Here is a 6,719-nt window from a genome sequence, read left to right as displayed (position 1 = left end):
TGCATTACGTTCCTCTCTGTCGTCGTCGTCGTCGTCGTCGTCGTCATCGTGGCCGCTGCCGTTGCGCGTAGCTTTTTGTTGCTCCTCGTGATGAGGGGAAAGAAGATAAGGAGGCGCTTGGCGTGGCGAGGAAAGAGGAGAAGAGGAGACGGAATTAGAGTGGAATAGAGCGTGTGTGTGCTTCAGGTGCAGCTCGGCGTCTTTCGCCTACTCGACGCTTTCCTTGGATCGCTCTCTGCCTTCGACCGCCGTCTTCGCCTTCATTTTCATAATGGGGTAGGAAAGCTTCTTTATCGGCTGCTCAACTTCGGGAAGCTTGTGCCGCAAGCTCTTTCAAATTATATTACTATCCGCGCGAGTTTTTAAAATAGATGCGATCGGTTATGCCTTTTTTTCAGTTGCTCGACGAGCAGTACAACAGACGTCTTATAATTTCCTCCAAAATATACGGTCTCCGTAATCCATGTGCTTCTTCTGAATTGGATGCTTGATAAGTGCAGTGGCCAGGGCTGTTGAAAATTATAAATTTTGAATAATAAACAGTTCTCGGAGACGTGCATGTGCGTTTCTTTAATTTGAATAGGCGCTGTAATTGGCCCACATAATGATGCTCGTTTCGCTATCAAGTAAACGGGGTGGCCAGACTGCGGGTCTGCTCAAACTCCGGATAAAACCTGATACACGTACGAGGGCAAAATATCGTCTTCTATCTTGAAGATTCAGGTTAATGTAGAAAAGTGCGCCAATCATCATTATCTCGGTAAGTTTCTACGAACCGCATGAGCCTAGAGGGAAAGATCCGAAAGATCGTTTGGTGAATAAAAAGTTTTTGTTACAGCCAGGGCTGCAATATTAAGCGTAAAGTACTCGTGACGAGAGAAAGAGAAGAAAAGGAACGAATGGCTCGGTAGCCCAGTTTAATTAGTCTCTGTTGCTCGGCCTTTTATACGGCGAGAGCTGGGAACCACGAGGGAGGCGAGATGGAAAATGAGACGCTTAAAGGACCAGGGCGCCAGTGACAATTGGCAGAAAAACACATAATGAAACTGCCAAAATAGCGCTTAAGAAAGTACTAAATACAAACGATTCTCTATAGCTCTGTACATTATCGTACATCCGTCTTCCCTCGTGATGTATAAGCCAGGCAAAAGTATCCTTATCCTTATCGCCCGCCAGCCGCTAAATATATAGTGCTTTTTTTTCTTCTCTATATGCTTGTGTTAAGAGGAAAACATTTGGGAAACTGATTGTCAAGTGATTTGGAAATATTTTACAATGATAATTAAATGCGTTGGGGTGTGTAGAAAATATATAAGATATACGGGCATTGCGTGTTAACGAATTTAATAAATATTGTAGAATCCAATTACAAATAATACTCGTAATAATATGCTTAAATATTGTGGACGCCAATTAGAAATAAAATTTCTACATATAATGTATAACAATGCCATTGTTGTAAGATTTTCGAGATTCTGAGTTTATGCTGTCGTGCAAAAATGCATCAAAGATATAGTTCACATTAAATTCAAATAAATAATTTAGCATATAAAATATAAAATATAAGTCTTTCTTATAATAATTAAAATTTCTCTTAAATATAAAAGTTGTCAATTAATTAATAATTAATGCTTATCTATTATTATTTATTGACAGTAATCTTACAATTTGAGATATTTGAGTTTACACACTTTTGCCATTTCATTATATTAATGTTCATTTAATTAATCGTTTGATTCGTAGTTTATTATGTCTACGAATGACGCCGATAATAACAAAAATTTGTGTTTGCATTATTTAATAATTTAATATTTATTATTTATTCCTTTGCCTGGACATTCGCACTTTCTACGAATCAAGTAGATTTCGAATTATTGACGATTTCGAAAAAATTTTTCAATACATTACCATATCAATGAAACTAAATAATTTAAACATAGTAATACAGTGTGGATTTCAGCCAATAGCAATTGTTGGAGAAAAGACGAGTGTCAAAGGTGGATGAGTATGAATGATTTCAATGAAATGTTTTAATAAATCTGTTTAATCATTCCATTTACTTTGAAAAGTATACGTATATTTAACAAATTAATAATATATTAATATCATAAATATTAGCTCAATTTTCATGTTAAATATTTTCCTCTAAAGAATCATTATTTTTCAACGAACTCGATCACTCGCGGATGATTTAAAAAACGAGCAGTATTTTCTATTAGACATTTTATTAATATAATATATATTGATTGAAATTGTAATCAATATTTGTCATAAATCACACATCATAATTAAAATAAAGTAAATTAAAGGAAAAGAAAATGTAATACAGCAAGTTGTACCGAATATAATAAAGGTATTCGTTAAAATAAATAAACGTACACTTTATTTTTGCTTATATTAAGAAATTGCCAAAGCATGTTTTTAGTAATCAAAATGATTGATAAGAATTGGGTTTTCTAAAACGAATAGCCTCCCCAATAAACTTTTATAATATATGAGGATTAATCAAAGGAAACATTGTGCAGATAGCTACATAAACACATTGCTCCAAAATGTAAAGAGGACACGACGAAAGTAGGAGGAATAAAAGGGAAGAAGAAACGAGACGAGGCAACGAAAAAAAGTTAGTCGATGTTTAAAGCAGATACAAGAGCGCGAACGCGTCGAGCTGATAAGTCGTAGCTGATAGCGCGGCGAATAATAAATATTAAGGAGTCCAAGCTCGTGCTCTCTTTGTTTTTTGCTTTTTCATTCCTTTGCGAAAATCGATTTAAGAAGCTCACCTATAACCAACGAGTCATAACAATAATAAAGGAGCGATACAAAGAATGCATTTAAGTGTGCAATATAAACACTTGGTGAACCCATTATTCGTTGCTCTAATAGATTAACTACGGGTTCTAGTTTTTTTTCTTCTTTTCTTCTTTTCTTTTGTGTGTGTGTGTGTTTTTTTTTAATTGCAAATTTTAACACGAATCACACAATTAGTTAATAACCAAGCAGTGCTCGCATTTATCACAATGTATTTTCACCTTCGACTCAATTTCGTGGACGATAGCCATCGTCGATAGACATCTTCGATAACGCCTTTTAATTGTGGCATTTATTCGCGAAACTATTTTAAAATGTTAATAGCATCAACATTTTAAAATCTCAATGCGGTGAGCAATAAATCAATTAAAAAACCGGCGAGTCAAACTAGTTCAGTTCTACAAATCGAGCAAAAATGATGTTCACGTTCACTTTTAGATGCTGACTGTTGGAAATATTTCTTTTTTAGCTATTGTTTTTGTTTATTTGCGAATGTGCGAAGAGAAGTAAATATGGAATAAAGTGCAGACATTCCAGGCAAACAGTAACACCTTACACGATAAAATAACAGACTCTTAAAGGTTTAATTGACTTTAATTTGTCATTGTTCGTTAATTAAAAAAAAAAAAAAAAAAACATTTCCTTAAATATTTATTGTAATAAGCATCAAGAATTTTATTTGCAAGGAATATGATTTGTGGAATATCATTGAATCACGCTAAGATAAAATAATTTTACTTTACAACTTATATGTATTTAATTAATTTCTAACGCAAACTTACGTTAAAAAATAAATAAATAATGACGTAATAAATAGGGAACATTTCATTTTACCGTCTGATTCGCCTTAGTAATCGAGAAATTATGGAAATTTCGTGAATAAATATGAATAATAAATAAATGCCGTATGAAGAATATAATAAAAATTTCCGTAGTGCTAGTGAAAATCATCAATTTTATAATAATAAATATATGATTTTACGTGTATCAACTTTTTGAGGAACTTCAATGTCATTTTAACGAAGCAATTTTACAAACTTTCAAGACGAAATTCCAGCATCCAGGCTATAATATTAATATAATTCTTTATTATCCAAATGTAAAACAATTATAATTGAAAAATAAATTATACATTGTAATTATTGTCAATTAATTAATTAAAATTATTCTGAAATTTGTCATAGATTTTTAAATGAAAATAATCAAGTAAATAATAAATTCGTCCATCCTTCGAACATATGATCAAGGCATTATTAAGTAATAATTTCTTTAAAAAAAAAAAAAAAGTATTTTGAGGACTATTCAAATAATTGGGAGACAGTTTTCTCTACGTATCAAGTAATTCGTTTGTTTACGCTATAAATCAATTTTTAAACTTTTCAACTCTTCAAATTTGCAGCAATCCAAAAAAAAAAAAAAATAAAAAAAAATTATAATAATAATAAAATAAGTCGTTATGGCCAAAGTCTAATGAAGTTTTCACTTTCAATAATTTGATTCTCTATTTCCATTTAAGAATAAGTAATTGATTCCAGTACATAACAGAACGAAAAAAAAAAGAAAAAAAAGAAAAAAAAAGAAAGGATGAATGCAACTATCGGTCCGAGTATATATTAGATATTCCCAAAATGTAATTAGAGTCCCCTAAAAAAAATTGTAAGAGAATGAAATGGCGAGACTTCTGTTGTGTTTCTTTTTATGTTCGCGAATAGATATTTTGAAACTGCAGAAGGTATTTCCTTTTACGTTGTACTAAAAAGGGTTCCAACACTCCGTTGTAAATTTAAACACATTGATCAAAATTGCTCAAGCAACGGAGTCTCGTTATTTTTCTCTTTTTCTGTTTTGATGTAAAAATGGAAGAAACTTTATCAGCTATTTATTCTCTTGCTGACAGAATTATAAATATTTATTTCAAGTTCACACTCGGCATTGTGGAAAACCTTATATAATTATCCTTAAATTCAGTATCTTGTTTCTACCAATACATTACCATCAAATCGTTTCTAATATACTTCATTGCTTATTTTTATCAATTGTCTATATAATGCAGTATGAAGGCTACGAATCTTATTCGAATTTCTTATTGTTACATTTACTTGCGAATGTTTAATATTTCCTACTTACAGTATTGAAGTGTTGCAAAAGTGAAAGTCATTCTATTATAGAAAGTACTCACCTAAAACAATAAAGGGAAAAATTGTATAATTAATTGTGATATAATGCGACTGGAGAAAGTAAGTTTGCTTTATTGAATAATGTTTAAAGTGACTTAACTTATTTGATCGACTTTCAATTTGTGCAATAAAATGTACGAGCAAAATTTTTGACAAATTTTTCAAATAAGAAAAGATTCGGGTAATCGTTAGGAGAGAAAACAATTGAGTCAAACGTTCTGTTATTGCATTCTATATAATAGGGAAATATTTCGTAATTGATTTTCAAATTGAATTTCGTAATAGTAAAAACTTTTAACCAATCCGTACTCATTATTATTATCATTTCGTCGTGGTTTTTAAAGATAAGTGTAATATTATGTATTTAGAGTTGGCACACGAACCGGAAATATTAGATCGTGATAACCCAATTTACAAGTATACACATATTATTATCTTAAGTTTGTCATATAAGTCGTTTATTGTCGTCATTTTAGACGAGAATATAATACGCTGTTGTAAGAAATGTGGAGCCGAATGACTTTTTTTTTACGTTAAAAGTAACTAGAATCACAGGAAAAAAATACTTACAATAATATATTTCGCATAAATCTATTGTACATAACGGATTACACACACACACACACACGACGGCAAATTACTTAGTGGTATTTAATATAAATAAAATTGGCTTGCACTTGGTAATAAATGCTCGATATATTTGCAAATATATATTACCACTTATAAAGTTTTCTTTTTTTTTTTCTAACTTCGTTTAGGAATTTCAATATCTAATACGTAAATAAATAAAATATGCAGAATGGTAACGGTTCATAGATTACCTTGAGGCTTGAAATGGAAAAATCTACAATACATCTCAACTAGATCTCTAACATCTAAGCCTCGTCTTTTCTTTGTTTAATTACCGATATTTATAATTATTATTAATTGAAAACAGACATCCAACGCTCACGAAACATTGAGATAGACGTGAAAAGATCCGATAATCCATGAGTAAATATGGCGCGGCATACTACGTGACTCTTGTCATGTCGCAGGGACTTGGCATGCATACCAGGCCACCAACAGTTTCATTACAATATGACAATATGACAACAGTTAATCGTAGTCGAGATGCTCTTCGTAATCCACAAGATTTAACGGTTTTTCGCGAATCACTGGTGACCTACGGTGGGGCTGGGTTTGGGGTATTTGGGGGGTGGGGATTGTGATAGGTGAGGGTGAGGGTGAGGGTGGGGGTGGGATGGGATGTGGGGGGGGGTAATAGGTAATGGATGAGGTGGGGAGGAGAGGAGGAATACGGGAAGTAATTCTCCGTGTCTAGTCTGAGATAAAAGGGAAAAGGAATCGGTTTGAAGTTGTTGCGGAGCGGCTGCGACGTCGAAAAATAAGACGATGGCGAATAGGGTCGAAAAAATTGCAGGGGTATAGGTAAGACTATGAAGACACGCGTATGTATGTGTGAGCAAGAGAGCGAAAGCGAAGACAATGAAAAACGAAATAAAGGAGAAATAGAAGGGGGAAGATTGAGGGGAGAGAGAGAGAGAGAGAGAGAAAGTCAAAGGGAACATCGGCTTTGAAGCTTTGGGCCTGCGCCATGTAAGAATGAAAAGCAAAACGAGGACAATTAGCTTCTATTTTCGTGTGACGAGTAATTACAGCTCATAATTAGCCCCCTAACCGGGCCTCTGCCATACAACTCAATATATGCGTGACCCGCTTTTCATCCCT

At 33.0% G+C, this 6,719-nt stretch overlaps 1 protein-coding gene across 1 annotated transcript in view; it reads right to left on the bottom strand.

Moving 5' to 3' along the window:
• Utx (Utx histone demethylase) overlaps positions 1–6,719 on the bottom strand; it is a 146,277-nt gene that overhangs the window by 95,510 nt on the left and 44,048 nt on the right. The gene's annotated exons all lie outside the window — the stretch shown is intronic.

Source organism: Ceratosolen solmsi, unplaced genomic scaffold (genome assembly GCF_000503995.2).
Source record: "Ceratosolen solmsi marchali unplaced genomic scaffold, CerSol_1.0 scaffold6, whole genome shotgun sequence".
Classification (NCBI taxonomy): Eukaryota; Metazoa; Arthropoda; class Insecta; order Hymenoptera; family Agaonidae; genus Ceratosolen; species Ceratosolen solmsi.
The sequence above is the reverse complement of the archived record's forward strand: the minus strand, read 5'-3'. Positions and strand labels throughout refer to the sequence as shown.